Below are 17,658 nucleotides of genomic sequence, written 5' to 3'. Positions count from 1 at the left end.
GGCCTAGAGGGCGTACTGTAAACTTGTGTTAAGACCCTCCAGGAAATAGTCCTGCTTCTTCTTGTCGGTGTCAACACCATTGGGAGCATAGCGAGAGAGCTAGGTGAACTTGGTGAGGTACTCTCTCACTGACATGGGACCTTGCTTTAGACTAAGGAACTCCTTCCTTTTCAGCTTCACTTCACCTGCAGGGACATGATGTGCACAGAAGCTATTTCAGAACTCTATCCATGTGATCTCTTAGTGATCCTCGTGGGTGACAGTGTATGCTATCCACCATTCTTGAGCTGGCCCAATAAGCTGATTGGAAGCAAAAAGAACATTTTCCCTTCTGGTGCACTGACCTATCTTTAGTTTGCTTTTAATGGTCTTCAACTAGTCATCAGTCTCCATAGGCTCAACTGCCTGTGAGAAGGTGGGTGGCTGAGTACTCAAGAAAGTCCTGAGCCTAGATTACGGCTGTTAGGGTGGTGCTTGATAGCCTTGAGGTTGCTAGTTGATAGCCTGCACCAAGCCTTAGAGAATGGTCATCACTTGATTAGCATCCATCAGAGGGGGCGGGGTGGAACATCACGCTAGTCGGCATTGTTGTCGTTGATGTTATCATTATTGGTGTTGCCATGCCTAGTGTTCACCATCTATTGGTAACCAAGGTACGAACGAGGAACAAAAGAGAAAAGCAAGGGTGGATAAACAAGATAAAGAATAGAAAAGAACAAATATAGCATGAAAGAAAGAAAGAGACTCCCGACTATTATTATATTATTAACTGATGTAACGTAGAGGGGAAACCCTCACATCACACCAACACTTATGCAAAGATCCAACTCATAGCAAGGCTCACACTACAAACACAAGCTTCAACCACAGACTCGAACAAAGGACACACGGGACTATCTGTTGTGCCTGAAGGTCCTGCTGCATCTACCAAATGAAGCTTCTTGCATGACGGGGAATAGGGTGGTGCAGCCACGGGTGCCTCGGGAGCCTCCTCGGGAAACTGATCGGGGTCCTCCAGTAGAATCTGTAGCTCGCAGATTCTCTGCTCCTGCTCTATGTGACGTTGATGCAAATCCTCCATCTCGTTGAGGGCTCTGATGAGCTCAGCGTACAGGCTAGCAGTGAGGCGGACCTACTCTCTAAAATGGAGATCTGGCTCATTGTTGATGGGCATGAAGATGACCTCCAGACTGTCGGACGGGCGCTGTGAGAACTTGCCGAACTGAGTGAGGCGGAGGGCATGTATGTTCTCCCTGTAGAGAAAAGCCAGAGCCTAGTGGGCGGCATCCTAAATCCCAGCCTTGAAGGTAGCTCTAAGGGCGACGGCAGTGTGAATTCAGCGAAGACCATCATCGATGGGCTTCTCAAACATGGCCACCTCCACTGACCAGGAGTAACCACGGCCTCCAAGAAGAACTTTGACTCCCTTGTAGAGTGGAGCGTCATGGTAGCCCAGACCCTGAAACAAGTACCACAGCGTATGGGCGAAGTAACCGGTGAACTGTCCATCGGAGTAGAACTCGGCAGGGGGTTGGTGCGCCCAGACAGCACCAACGGGGATCTCTTGATCAGGAACCAACATACACTTGTGTGGGGTGATCTTCATGCAGGCCATCTAAAATTTTGAAGAAGACAAAAAATTAGTAACAATTTAATAAAGAGCATTAGACAAAGAGAGGAAAACTGATGGGAAAACAATTTTACAAAAGTAGTTTGTACAAACATAAGTCCTTAACTCGTCCTTTCTATCTAGGCTGCGTCCTACGGTCAATACGGCTCTAATACCACTTCTATAACACCTAGTTTTAAAGGAACAAAGTTGGGCACAACATATGTATGCCGGGATCAAGTTTCCATACATGCGTTATATCATCACTGTATCATCACAGTGTCGCAAATACAATAACAATATTAACTTATTACAAGAGGACACGGGGGTCTAAAAGAAAACACAGTGAAACAAGAGAGCTTCAGTGCCATCGGGTCTTAAATCTTCCACATGTGTCAACCGAGGGCACATCAGCCTAGAACGGGAGCTCCGAGTCGAAGTAGTCTTCATCAAAGGAACCAGCTTCATTGACGGCTTCTGAATAGCAAAGGGATGCAAGAAAGGGGACAACGGATGTGAGTACAAAATGTACTCTGCAAGTGTAGGAGAGCATGATATGGGGCTTTAGTCAAGAAAATGTTAGACACTAGTTTACTGCACTAAGCAGCTATGACCTATGACTTCAACAACAGGCATCCTATTTACTAAGTGTGGAGACACATCTATAACAAAAGGGATGAATCATCAGATTCTATGCGACTACCAAGACTCACCAGGTAATTCCATTACCTGGCTACCCGACTATCCATATCAAAACCTTGATCCCAGCTAATCAAGAAGAAGTCTAAGCTCGCTCTTGACCGTGAGCACGGCTGATCAATTAGATTGAAACCCTGCAGAGTTTGCATATCTTTTCCCATGCGTCGTGATTCCCTTGTTGCTTCACACTTCTGGGGTATGGAGTCAAGGTCTCACTACAAGGCCTTTAAAAAGCTCTCGCCAATCTGTAGGCACCCACTGAGGTTTCACAGCTAACAGACGATTTCATCGTTGCAGAAGCCCCCTCTTGTGCAACTCAACCGTCCATTGGTGCCCACAGAACCGGAGAGGTGGCTAATTAGTTGTTTAGGCCGTACCCATGTAAGTCTGGTGGTTGTGTGGTTAAACTTGGTTAATGTTCAAGAACCGGTCCGTAGGATCCCACACAGGCACAACCACAAACCTACTGTGTAGCACCACCTCAAACCAACCATCCGGATAGGATCCCTATACCATGTTGCTACAAGATTACCATACTCGATTCTTGTTGTATAAACATTAGTCCAGATTAACATTTACCCAACTATAACAGCACTAGCATATCTACCCTTCATTAAGCATGACTCATCAACGGCGATAAGGAATAATCATACAAAAGCCAATAAACCCTAACATGGGATTTCAATTTTGACAAGCATGCAATGATGGATAAACAACTACATAAATATACTAGAATAGGAGCAAGATGTTCGAGGACACTTGCCTTCCGCTGAGGGTTGCTCGAGGCCTTTGAAAGCTTGATCTTGCCGACTCACGAACTACTCACCTCCTAATCGACACACCACAAAAACATACAAGGAAACTACTAATAACAGTACACCAAAAAAAATACTAAAACTAGGTTAAAACCCTACAAAAAGATTCTACACATCGCTACGAACATTTGAGCATGAAAATCGCCCAAATCGAAGCTACAAACAAAAAGTTATGAGCTTTTGAAGTTCTAGCGGTTTTTCTGCAAATTTTGCTTGTTTTCGAGGAATAAACCGATTTGTTTGTATACTGAAAGTCTTATTTGTGACACCATAAATCAAAACAGAATAATTTTCCAATTGAAAAACACGTGAAAAAGGTTCATGGGCTCATGGACCACGGCCTGGAGACCGGTCCATGGGTCTACGGTGGACCGATTATGAGATGGTGAAGGGGTACGCGATCTCAGCCATTGGATCTTGATCGGATGACCAGGAGTGAAGGGAAATTGCACATCCGATCGGGGACAAGGCGCAAAATGAAGAGGATGGCGAGGGGATCATCACCATGGGCTTCTCATCAGTGGAGAAGGGCGGAGGGAGGCCGACGACGGAGAGAGGCAGACGGTGGGGCTCGATCACAGCGCGGGTGGCACTCCGTGGGTCTAGCGACGCCGACGTGTGGTCGGGAGCTTCTCCGGTGACCCTGCAAAACTGTAGAGGGGACGAAAGGGTTAGAGACGGCTCGACCACAGAGAATTGTGGCGGTGGCAGAGCTCTCACCGGCCACGAAGAAGATGACGACGCTAAGGATGAAACCGAGCTGGAAAGGTGGGGGAAACGAGTTGAATTGGTGCGAAACCTCGCCACGGAGACAAAGCCTAGCTTATAACTGCGAGATGGGAAGTACATCAGCCAGGATTCGAAGAGATTGGCCGACGGCCTTAAAGGAGTTGAATGCGGTGGTTTCCGCATTTGAGAGGGTAATGGAGGGGGAAACGGTCGGGGCGAAGTGATTAAGGGGTGGGAATTGTGGCCACAGCCTTTAATTGACGTGGAACGGCGTGGGGAGGCTAGGATTTTTACCGGTGGTGCGAGATTTGGGGACGAAGTGAGCTCGAGCGGGAGGAGGAAGAAGAGGAGCCAGCGGGCTGGCACGCGGCTCGGTGGCTCGGCTCGGCTCTAGCTGGGCCCATGCGGCAGCGAGAGTGGGCAGGGAAGGGGCGGCTCGGGTGCTATGGGCAGGCTGGCTCGAGCGGCCCAGTGTGGGAGGAGGGGAGGCGGCCCACGCAGCAAGAGAGAAAGGGGGAGGGGGAGGGAAGAGGTTGGGTTGAGGGGGAAGGAAATCGGCATGAGGAGCTTTTAACAATTTTGAAATCCCTTTTCTTTTATGATTTTTATCCAAATTCAAAGGAGGTTTTAAACGAGTGCCTTCTAGCAAAATTTTGTAAACATTTTCCACGCATAAAAATCTATTGCAACTATGACGGCATGAATGCATCAAACACAAATATATCCTGTGGCACATTAAAATTTAGAAATTAATTTCTTTTATTTGAACAAAATTTGAAACTCCTATTTAAATTCTAGGAAAATTTTAAACTATTGTAAAATTTGAAAATTTAGGGTGTTACAGTGGCTGCACCGTCACCAATCTCGAATCTTCGGATATGGGAGGTGACAGGGTTTCGTCCTTGCAACAGAGTTCCTTTAGCGGCCAGACAGGTAGAAAGGCCGCGCCAATGGGGAGAGAGAGGAGGGAGAAGGGGAGCCTAGCACATTGGGGGGAGGAGCGGACGGCGAGGTGGTCATCGGGCCCGGGCGGGTCACCGATGTGGGGCTGGAGGGGACAGAGACGTAGGTGCCGGGAGAGGGCAAGGGTGAAACGGAAGGCATTTTGAAAGTGCATCTAGCCCCTATATGTGGTTTTGGTAATTAATGACAATACCTATGGACTAACAGTGGTGTTGAGTTTGTTAGTAGGTTGTTCCATAGATGATGCATGGATGAGAGATATGCATGAGCTCTAGGTAAATGGGGAGATTGAGAATGCATCAAGATGAATGAGCTCTAAGTGATGCTCATAAGAAGAAGAAGAAGCTCAATAAGATTAGCAATAAGCTTGAAGGCTAAGTTACTTGTGGAGATCAAGTAACTAAAGGTATGTTTGTCAATAGAGTTTTATGGACTAACCCGTGTGCTATGTGTTTAAGAATGAGTGGGGTTAGGTTCTATATGAAGATTGATAATATGCATGAAGGCTAATAAGTTACTTGTGGAGATCAAGTAACTTAAGGTATAAATGTTGTCATTTAGGTTTTATGGACTAACCTATGTGCTTTGTGCTTGAGAGTGAGTTGGGGTTAAGATCCATAAGAAGGCATAAGTTGAATTGAAATCATATATGCCAAGAGTGAAGAACAAGAGTGGACTCCATATATGAAAAAGTGAATTCTTTGAAGATGTCGAATACAAAGTGGTTTTTCTATGGCAAGACGGTGAAGGGCAAGCAAGACTCGGCTGCGATGGACCATCCGTGGTGAAGGGCAAGCAAACGGCTTGGCGCCGAAGGACCAAGGCGGTGGTGAAGAGCGAGTGAAGGCTTTGCGCCGATGGACCGTGCGAGGCCATGGGAAGCTATGGATGATTCACATCAATCATATGAAGAATCAAGAAGAGATGGAGTGAAGAATATATGGAAGTTGGCAACCCTCAAGGTTTGAAAGAAAAAGAAGCGGTACTTGAAAGTTTTCAAATGCTCAAAGTGGTTCAAACGAGTTTTATCTTTGAATTTGAGTATAGGTATGCCGCACTATTAAGAGGGATGCAATGTGAGCTAATTGTCGTGTCTCAGTGCTCAAGAGTTCCCAACCAAACCCAAAGTGAGAGTTTGTTGTTAAGAGTCCGGAGCGGAAAGTGCGGAAGTGTCCAAAATAGGTTTTGGAGTGTTCCTAATTTGATCCTATGTCTTTTAGGTCATGAATTCAGTTGGGATGTGTAGCCCTCTGAATAAGCTTTCCATAGAGTCCAAAATCGTCGAAATCGGACTCCGGAATCAAAAGTTATCGCCGTTTTTCGGAGGTCAGCTGTGCTGTACTCGGAGACTCCGGTGAAGACCGGATTCTCCGGTACCTGGAAAGGCCGGAGACTCCGGTGTAGTCCGGATACTCCGGTGAAGTCCGGATACTCCGGTACCTGGAGTGGCCGGAGACTCCGGGAAGTCTCCGGGGCTGTTTTCTGGGTTAAGTGTCGACCGGAGACTCCGGTGTAGGCCGGATACTCCGGTAAAAGTCCAGAAAAGAGCGTAACGACTAGTTCTGACACATTTTGTGACCGTTCTGACGTCGTATTTGGATTTAGGACCGGATACTCCGGTCAGTTCTGTCAAAAACAGTAACGGCTAGTTCTTTGGAGTGGGCTATTTATACCCCACTCACCCCATCCTTTGGGGCTGCTGCAAGGGCACGAAAAGAACATCCTCTAGAGCCAAAAGAACTCCCTCCCACTCCATTCTAGTGTGTGATTTGAGAAGAAAAGTGAGTTGGGTTGAGAGATTGGAAGATTGAGTGCAAGTGAGCTAAATCCATTCTTGAGCACTTGAGTTCTTGACAAGAAGTTCTCGAAGCGTTTGTTACTCTTGGAGGTGAAGCCTCCTAGCCGGCTAGGTGTCGCCGGCGAGCACCCAAGGTTGTGGGTTGCCGCGGAAGTTTGTGAAAGGCTTGATTTCGCCTCCGCAAGGAAAGAAATCAAGAGTGGATCGAGGAAAGCGGTTGAAAGAGACCCGGCTCGTTGGAGCTTCCTCAACGGAGACGTAGGATTCACGGTGGTGAATCCGAACTTCGGGAAACAAATTTTGTGTCTCCTCTCTTGTTTCTTTACTTTTATGTTCTTGCTCAAATCTTTGTGCATATTGCTCGATCTACTTGTTTGTGTGTATTTGAGTGTAGGTTCTTCGTGAATCTACTTGGAATCATCTCCGGGAACACACGACATCACTTGGTTTGAGCTACAACTCTCTACTCATTAATTTTATTCAGTTTCGGGCTCAGTTCTGTACAGAACCCGGAGAATCCGGCCTTTACCGGAGTTTCCGGACCTGTACACACCGGAGTATCCGGACTACACCGGAGACTCCGGGGTGAACAGTAATTCCAGGCATATGAACAGTATTTTCAGCCTTTTTCAATTTAAGTTTTATTGCATATCTCTTGCTAGAATTGAGTAATTTTTGTCACCTTAGGATTGTAATTTTCACACTTATTTAGGGTGATTGTGCACTAGTTGAGCCTAGCATATTTAGGTTTTTCTCTTGTGAAAAACTCGTTAGTTTATATTCCGCTGCAAGTTTAGGCCAACGGTAGAAAGGGTTGAATTTTTGTAAAAACGCCTATTCACCCCCCCTCTAGGCGACATCATTGTCCTTTCAATTGGTATCAGAGCCAAGTCTCTCTTTTCGGGCTTTACCGCCTAGAGAGTAAACATGTCGACTAGTGGATTAGTGCACGTAGAGCCACTCCTTTTAGATGGTTCTAATTATTGTGATTGGAGTACTCGCATGCTTAATATCTTTAGGGCCATGGGTCCTCAAATAGAGCGAGTTGTAGATGTGAGCATTTCTCCTCCTAATGATAAACTCATATCACCCGAAGAGGAAGAGAAATGCATACATCTCAATGCTCAAGCTACTAATGTCTTATTTGATGATTTGAGCATAGATGTTATTGAATCAATCTTGCCGCTTGAAGATGCTCATCTCATTTGGACTACTCTTAAAGAAAGATATGACAAGCCCAAATGTGATGAAGAAGAACTTCTTCCGGAGACATCATTTGGAGAGTGTTCCACTTCATCTTCACATCATGAAGAACTCCAAATGATTTTCTCAATTGTCCAAGAGGATGTCAATTTGTTATCCACCTCACCGATTGATAAATCCGAGCAAGATAATGAAATGGTGAGTGTGATAAGTGAGTGTCCAATCCCTCCTTTGGACTTTAACAACACTTGCAATGAGCTTTCTATTTCTAGTAGTGTTGTTAACCCTTGCATATCATCTAGTGCAAAAATGCCTACTTATCATGATGATATGACTCTTTGCTCTCATGGTGATGCATCTATTTCTACTATTATTTGTGAGACTAACATTTTGAAGGAAATGGAACTCTATGAGAGACAAAGTCTAGGTGGAGAAGCATCCACCTCTCCAAGATGCTCATCTCTTTACACCGAATCTCCATTATGCCTTATGGCAAAAGGTAAAAGAAAATCGGTAAGTGAGATAAATAATGCTAATGCTAGTTCTAGTGCTGGTGATAGTGATGAGCTCGGGTTTGATCTTTTGAGTAAAAAGAATATGTCTAAAATAATCAAGCTCATGACCACCATGGAAGGCTTAGAAGAAAGCCTTGAGAGGCAAGAGGAATTCCTCATTGAGAAAATTGAGGAATTTAATGCTTTAAATGTGAAATATGAAGAACTTGAAGAATCTCATAGTTCTTTATCTAATCTTTATGAGGATCTTAAAGTTAAGCATATTTCTTTGATTGATAAATTAGATGCTATGCCTCTAGTGGATTTAGAAAAATCATGTCCTAATTGCAATTCTTTATCTATGGACAAATCCACTATTTCTCCCGTTGATGATGCTTGTGCTACTAACTCTAATTCTTATGTAGCATCTTTGAAGAAAGAAAATATTGAGTTAAGGGCTCAAGTTGAAAAGCTTACTAGCAAGCATGCGGCCTTGCAAGAAAATTATGATGAGCTTGTGTGCTCTCATGAAAATCTTGTGGACTCACATGCCATGCTAGAAATAGCTCATGAGGTAATCATCACAACGGTAAAATCCTATAAACCTCATGTGGACATTAGCACACATTCTTTGTCTAATGTAGATTTAACATGTGCTAATTCTAGCAATTCATTTAATGTCAATTCTATGTCCAATGATGAATTGCCTATTAATTTTTGTTGCTCTAAAGCTAATATTTTCCTTAGTGTTACTTGTAATATTGATAGCAATGGGAAAAGTGAGAAGCACAAATATTATGGACTTGAAGCAAAACCCAATAAGAAGATAGCTCATATCAAGTGCTTCAAGTGCTCAAGCATGGGACACTATGCCTCTATATGTTCCAACAAGGTTGATGACAAGACCACACTTCCAAAGAAGAAAACAAGAAGAAGCAAGAGGAAGTGTTATGGATGCAATGAGAAGAGACATGAAATTGCATCATGCCCCAACATGAAGAATGAAGGTCTTATGTCATCAAGGAAGAGGCTCACCGGCAAGGAAGCAAGCAAGAAGCAAGATGAGAAGGCATCTTGCAAGGACAAGCACCGCATTTGCTACACTTGCCGGGCTAAGGGACATATTGGTAAGAATTGTCCCATTGGTAACATTCCTAAGCCTAACTCATTAAATAATGATCAATATTTGCCTAGGAATGTTAAGAGTGGTACTTGTGCTACTAAAGTGATTAGTTCATCATTTGCTAGTAGAAAGGCCATTTGGGTGCCTAAATCTCTTATGACTAACCTTAAAGGACCCAACATGGTTTGGGTACCACAAAGTGCTTAATTTGCTAAATAGGTACTTGGAGATGTATTGAAGACTTGGCTTACTTGAAAAGAACTATATTGAATATCTCATCTCAAGAATCTTTCAAATTGGGGTTTCTCATGATATTTGGAAAGAAGTGCCAAGAGTGTGGATTATTGCTTTATTTCTATCTTCAATGACATCTCGGTAACAAGTATCTAACTTGAGCTATCTAGCCACTTAGCTTAGCATAGATGCAAATGTTCACAATTTTTCATGGTCGTTAGCACTTGATTATAGCTAGGTAAAATTTGAGCAAAATTTATACTTTGTGTAATATGATGCTCTTAACGGCTCTCTAGTAGAGCAAGATCTTGTTAATAATGTAGGTGATGGATACTTTGTGATGGCTATGGAAGATGAACTTAATTTACATGATTTCATGGTTGTAAGTTCATTCTTAGCACAAGTATTTCCATTGTAAAGTCATTTTGTACCTTAACTCAAAATATAGGGTAAACTCCTCTAGATTCTTGAATGAACCAAGTGCATATTACAAGTAATTCAAATACTTGGATGCACATATATATGGGGAGCTCATCCTATGTTTTGTGCCTTGAGACTAATATTTCTTCAAGTAAAATTTGTGTTTAGTCTCTTGGTAAAATGGAGGGCATTGGAGACTTGGCTAATTATTTGAAGATTTATCTAATTGATTAAAGAGTCAAGTTTTATGGAATTATATTTATTTTTACCCAATGTCACTCTATGAAGGTAACTCTCTATCACAATGCCTTAAATTCATATTTTTGTTCATTGTGCTAGATTTATTGTTCTACACCTTTTCTAGAAGTTTCTAGCTCTTTGCATGTGTAGATTATGTATCTATGCTTGTTTAAAGTTTATGCTTATGCTAGCATGTGTAGACTTTATTGCAATCTTGTCATGACTATTTTTATATATCAATACATGTCTTGATTGCTTGCTAAGTGTGCTATGAATTTGTTTCTAAGTGCATCTAGCTTTTTCTTACCAACTAGTATGTGTAGGTCATATATCTAGTATGTGTAGGATGCATTGCACTTTCATGTGTTGATTGTGGTTTTGGAGCCTTATTTGATCTTATTCGTCTTATTGAATTCTATTTGGCTCACTTTTGGAGATATTAATGGATTATCACATTATGGGGGAGTATTATGCTTATGCATCTTAAATACCCATAATTTGTGAACATTTGAGCAATACCATTTAGAATTGATATTATTGTTTATCTAGCATCTATGTGGTATGTCAAGCTCATGTAAAGCTCTCATTTTTGCAAAAATCCATTAATTGATCCGCTTTTGGTTTAAATTGAAACTTGAGATTCGTGGTATTTATCTAGTGACCTTTTCAATCTCAAGATTTTTAATTTGAATCATTTCTCATTCGGATCATATCAATAATTGTTTTCATTGTCCGGAGTCTCCGGTGTTCACCGGACACTCCGGTAGTTGGTGTTTTCAGTCCGGAGTCTCCGAGGTAGACTCCGGCAGAGAGCCTCGGCTAAGCATTTATTTTTGTTGAAAAAGACCGGAGTCTCCGGTGTTCACCGGATACTCCGGTAGGAGAAAATATTTTTGCCGGAGTCTCCGAGGGAGACTCCGCCAGAGAGTCTCGGTTAATATTTATTCTTTTGATAAAAAAAGGACCGGAGTCTCCGATGTTCACCGGATACTCCGGTATCTGGAGAACTCGGAGAGTCCGGCAAAGATTCCGAGTCTTTTCTGTGTGGTGACTGAGTGCCATCCGGAGTCTCCGGTGTTCACCGGATACTCCGGGTCAGTTCAACAGAACTGTATCAACTATTATTTTTATTTGTGTTTTCTTGTAATAGTTGAGTTTGTGAGGATTGTGTTTGAAGCATATGTTTAATTTCTAAAATCCTTCTTTCATGCTTCTTGAAAGAAAGTTGATCCATGCCTTGTTGCAATTACCGACTTGTGATATCTTCATATACCATTGTCTTTTTACAATTGGTAATAATACAAGTGGTAATCCTTGTTGATCATCTTTGTTTCAATTCTTGCCTTCAAGTGACTTCCTTCTTTACGAAAGATTTCATTTAACTCCTATGTTAGGAATATTGGTTTCTTCAAGGAAACTTTCGTCTTGGAGTTCATAGAAGCTTGTTATCTCAATGCTTAAATTATTTTCAATATACTTGCTTGAGATAAATATTTGAGATAAATATATGCTCAAATCTTGCTTAGTTCACTTGTTGAACTTTGAGAGCGATCATTTGTTGATCTTTTTATCTTAGATGTAATTTGGACAATTTTTTTATATTTGTCTTTCATTTGGTATCTTCAAGTCTCATATGCTATTTTTGTCCAAATTATATCTTCATTGGATCTTGAAAGTGACGAGCATGCTTGTTTGACTTAAATGTTAAAATCTATAACATGTTTGCTTTCTTTAATTCTACATTTAGAGTAAGCCTCTCTCAAGTGTTTTTATTGTCTAAAAGGTGCATAGAGCTTTCATTTGATTTCAATTGGTATATACCTTCATTCGGTATATATGTTCAATTGGTATCTATCTATTAGTATGAACTTCAATTGTTATCATTTCCATACAAATATGCACATATCTATGAGAGAGCGTGCTCTATGTGATGAGTTCACTAACCTCTTCGGACCCAATGAGTTTGGGGACCAAATTGTACTTAAAAGAGTTTTAGGTACAATGAAGATGCATTGGATGCTTGAATTAATCATAATGAAGGTCCTTTCAAGTAAAAGCTCATTTCAATTGAAATTCATGAAGATGATTTTGTCCTTTCAATTGGATTTTTCATGAAGAAAGTCTTTATCTTTCAATTGGTATCTACAAAGAAGATCATCTCCTTCAATTTTAATTGGAATCAAGAGAAGGACCATATCAAAGTGAGCAATTCAATATCATTCCAAGTAATTTGTTCTTGATTCATGCATTTAATTTCAAAGATTCAATCTTGAGTAGATTACATCATATTGTGAAAATGTCTTGCAAAAATGTGTTTTTGTTGCAAGTGCTTAAAACCTCTTTATTGCAAACATGAGCAATTTGAAGTAGCATATTTTTGTGGGAACTCTATAATCATGTTTATGATTCCTCCAATCCCAAGTATGCAAAAGATTTCATATCAAATGCTTGAGTTGGTCCTATATGCAATATTGATGAAAATTGCAAAATCTTTTGCTTGAGGTTTGTAGTCCGCTTTAAATTGCTCTTTTGGATATATATGCTTATGAGATGTTGACACTTTGTGATAAACGAGAAATTCGTTATATTGTCAACAATTTTGCTATGTTCAACTTATAGCATAATCCATTGCACTTGTGCTTTGGATATTTATTTCGGACTCGTGCTTGTTTTGCCTTCAATTGAATTAGTTTCAATTGGAATTGGTATCTCTTTCAATTGTTTCAATTGGTATGCTTTGAATTTTCAATTGATATCTCTTGTAGGTATTCAATTGATATCCTTTGGAACTTTAATTGGCATCTTTCTCAATTGGTATCTCTTGTAGGTATCTAATTGATATCTTTTGAAGTTTTAATTGGTATTTCCTTTTGAAATATCTTTTGGCATCTGTTTGAACCCCTTTGACCTATTGTATAGCTTGTTCTCCTCACATAGCTCGTAATTGGATAAGTGTATTTGGTTTAACTCAAATTATAAAAAATACACATATCATGAGGAGTTTACACTATACATGGTCTTGCACTAGCTTTCGATGATTCCATTTGTGGGATAGAGCTAATGTACTTCGAATGATTTTTGGGAAAAAATCTCTTTTAGCAAGTCCTCCTTAATTCTTACCAATTTGATGTAAATTGGGGGAGAATTCGTTTCGATGATTCCATTTTGGCATTAATGTCAATTGGGGGAGAATTTGGACTAGATGTTATATTTTGAAAGAGAGCTTTGCTTATGGAGGATAATTTGCTTATACGGGGAAAATGTCAATTAGGGGAGAATTTAAATGATTGGGCTTGCATGAGCATATTCATCTTCATACATACTTTATCATGCTTGCTTGATATGTATAAAGAAAACTCCATCCAAAATTTGAGATAGACAATATATGCAATGATATTCAAAATTCATTCACGCATGCATAGATTGTGGGGGAGTTTACTATATACATATGTTGGTTTTTAACTAACATCAAAACCTTTGTGGTGTTTGATGCTAGTAAAACTAGTTTTGGCAATCTCAAATATCTTTGTGATATTTGGAATTTCCAAAACTTGTTCTTTGTATACATTCATCTTCGGACTCTATGTATACTTAGAACTTTAAATTTCGTCAAATATAATCATCTAGTGAGATTGTCATCAATTACCAAAATGGGGGAGATTGAAAGTGCATCTAGCCCCTATATGTGGTTTTGGTAATTAATGACAATACCTATGGACTAACAGTGGTGTTGAGTTTGTTAGTAGGTTGTTCCATAGATGATGCATGGATGAGAGATATGCATGAGCTCTAGGTAAATGGGGAGATTGAGAATGCATCAAGATGAATGAGCTCTAAGTGATGCTCATAAGAAGAAGAAGAAGCTCAATAAGATTAGCAATAAGCTTGAAGGCTAAGTTACTTGTGGAGATCAAGTAACTAAAGGTATGTTTGTCAATAGAGTTTTATGGACTAACCCGTGTGCTATGTGTTTAAGAATGAGTGGGGTTAGGTTCTATATGAAGATTGATAATATGCATGAAGGCTAATAAGTTACTTGTGGAGATCAAGTAACTTAAGGTATAAATGTTGTCATTTAGGTTTTATGGACTAACCTATGTGCTTTGTGCTTGAGAGTGAGTTGGGGTTAAGATCCATAAGAAGGCATAAGTTGAATTGAAATCATATATGCCAAGAGTGAAGAACAAGAGTGGACTCCATATATGAAAAAGTGAATTCTTTGAAGATGTCGAATACAAAGTGGTTTTTCTATGGCAAGACGGTGAAGGGCAAGCAAGACTCGGCTGCGATGGACCATCCGTGGTGAAGGGCAAGCAAACGGCTTGGCGCCGAAGGACCAAGGCGGTGGTGAAGAGCGAGTGAAGGCTTTGCGCCGATGGACCGTGCGAGGCCATGGGAAGCTATGGATGATTCACATCAATCATATGAAGAATCAAGAAGAGATGGAGTGAAGAATATATGGAAGTTGGCAACCCTCAAGGTTTGAAAGAAAAAGAAGCGGTACTTGAAAGTTTTCAAATGCTCAAAGTGGTTCAAACGAGTTTTATCTTTGAATTTGAGTATAGGTATGCCACACTATTAAGAGGGATGCAATGTGAGCTAATTGTCGTGTCTCAGTGCTCAAGAGTTCCCAACCAAACCCAAAGTGAGAGTTTGTTGTTAAGAGTCCGGAGCGGAAAGTGCGGAAGTGTCCAAAATAGGTTTTGGAGTGTTCCTAATTTGATCCTATGTCTTTTAGGTCATGAATTCAGTTGGGATGTGTAGCCCTCTGAATAAGCTTTCCATAGAGTCCAAAATCGTCGAAATCGGACTCCGGAATCAAAAGTTATCGCCGTTTTTCGGAGGTCAGCTGTGCTGTACTCGGAGACTCCGGTGAAGACCGGATTCTCCGGTACCTGGAAAGGCCGGAGACTCCGGTGTAGTCCGGATACTCCGGTGAAGTCCGGATACTCCGGTACCTGGAGTGGCCGGAGACTCCGGGAAGTCTCCGGGGCTGTTTTCTGGGTTAAGTGTCGACCGGAGACTCCGGTGTAGGCCGGATACTCCGGTAAAAGTCCAGAAAAGAGCGTAACGACTAGTTCTGACACATTTTGTGACCGTTCTGACGTCGTATTTGGATTTAGGACCGGATACTCCGGTCAGTTCTGTCAAAAACAGTAACGGCTAGTTCTTTGGAGTGGGCTATTTATACCCCACTCACCCCATCCTTTGGGGCTGCTGCAAGGGCACGAAAAGAACATCCTCTAGAGCCAAAAGAACTCCCTCCCACTCCATTCTAGTGTGTGATTTGAGAAGAAAAGTGAGTTGGGTTGAGAGATTGGAAGATTGAGTGCAAGTGAGCTAAATCCATTCTTGAGCACTTGAGTTCTTGACAAGAAGTTCTCGAAGCGTTTGTTACTCTTGGAGGTGAAGCCTCCTAGCCGGCTAGGTGTCGCCGGCGAGCACCCAAGGTTGTGGGTTGCCGCGGAAGTTTGTGAAAGGCTTGATTTCGCCTCCGCAAGGAAAGAAATCAAGAGTGGATCGAGGAAAGCGGTTGAAAGAGACCCGGCTCGTTGGAGCTTCCTCAACGGAGACGTAGGATTCACGGTGGTGAATCCGAACTTCGGGAAACAAATTTTGTGTCTCCTCTCTTGTTTCTTTACTTTTATGTTCTTGCTCAAATCTTTGTGCATATTGCTCGATCTACTTGTTTGTGTGTATTTGAGTGTAGGTTCTTCGTGAATCTACTTGGAATCATCTCCGGGAACACACGACATCACTTGGTTTGAGCTAGAACTCTCTACTCATTAATTTTATTCAGTTTCGGGCTTAGTTCTGTACAGAACCCGGAGAATCCGGCCTTTACCGGAGTTTCCGGACCTGTACACACCGGAGTATCCGGACTACACCGGAGACTCCGTGGTGAACAGTAATTCCAGGCATATGAACAGTATTTTCAGCCTTTTTCAATTTAAGTTTTATTGCATATCTCTTGCTAGAATTGAGTAATTTTTGTCACCTTAGGATTGTAATTTTCACACTTATTTAGGGTGATTGTGCACTAGTTGAGCCTAGCATATTTAGGTTTTTCTCTTGTGAAAAACTCGTTAGTTTATATTCCGCTGCAAGTTTAGGCCAACGGTAGAAAGGGTTGAATTTTTGTAAAAACGCCTATTCACCCCCCCTCTAGGCGACATCATTGTCCTTTCACATTTTCCATTAGAAATACCTGGTTAGTTGATCAATACACCTGATGCGTCTCACTGTTCAATTTTTGTTTAATATTCATTCATTATCCAGTTTTGAAGTCTATAAAATACATAGTAGCATTTGCCCTAAGAAATGTGGTCCCTTTTTGCTCCAAGTATGATTTTATTTTTAGCAGTTACAATACTTACCTATGGCTTTATTACGTAGGGTAGTACTATTTTGGCATGTTGACTATACTATGTAGGCAAAATTATACTATTTGTAGGCAAAATTGTACTATTACTTGCCAATAGGATGTCCCATCCCTGAAAATAAGACCACGGATGTATAAACCAGCAATAAGATCCATCAAGAATCATGCTAATATGAACGTGGGAAACTAATCCTGATTTGGTCAGGTACCAACTTTGTGTCTCGCTCTTTTGTGAAAGTGAATTCCATCTTATTTGATAAGACATATTGCTAGTGTTACCTGGACATCTGTGTCCAAATGTTTTTGGCAAATCGGATACTCTGAATCTGAATCGAATTCCAACACTCGTGTTGGATTTCAAGTTGTATTTCGCGTGTCTATTTTTTTTGTCGAATTGTACAACCGAATCCTAGTCGGATTCCGACACTCGTGTCCGTGTCGTGGTAACACTACATATTGCCATGCATTTGTATGATTGAGGCTAGGTTAGTTCAAATTCTTGGTGGCACGTATGAAATGAATTACTTTTGGGAGGAACTAGTGGATTTATTATTTAGTGGAAATAGAATTGCCCATGTATACATATATATGTATGTATGTAAGGGAAATTCTATTTATATGCATACATATATATAGATGTATATATACACATATATATACATACATATGTATATCTATGTATGTGTGTGTACTAGATTATTCTTTCTAGTTTATGCTCTTTAATTACTACCAATGAGAAACTCGAAAAACCAGTCCTGATTTGTGTTCTTTTAGTTGTTGTTAGGTAACAACTCATTTGCAACATATCTCAAGTTTGAATGCCAAGTTTTATATGGTTTCGGTGAAGAAGCATTTTTATTTTTCCATATAAGAAACTTTATATTGAAGAAGAAACAACATTTCACAGACTTTGAGCAACTTTTTAACATTTCATAAATGCTAAGTCCAC

Source organism: Phragmites australis, chromosome 18 (assembly GCF_958298935.1).
Source record: "Phragmites australis chromosome 18, lpPhrAust1.1, whole genome shotgun sequence".
NCBI classification, from domain to species: domain Eukaryota; kingdom Viridiplantae; phylum Streptophyta; class Magnoliopsida; order Poales; family Poaceae; genus Phragmites; species Phragmites australis.
Note: the sequence above shows the minus strand (reverse complement) of the source record.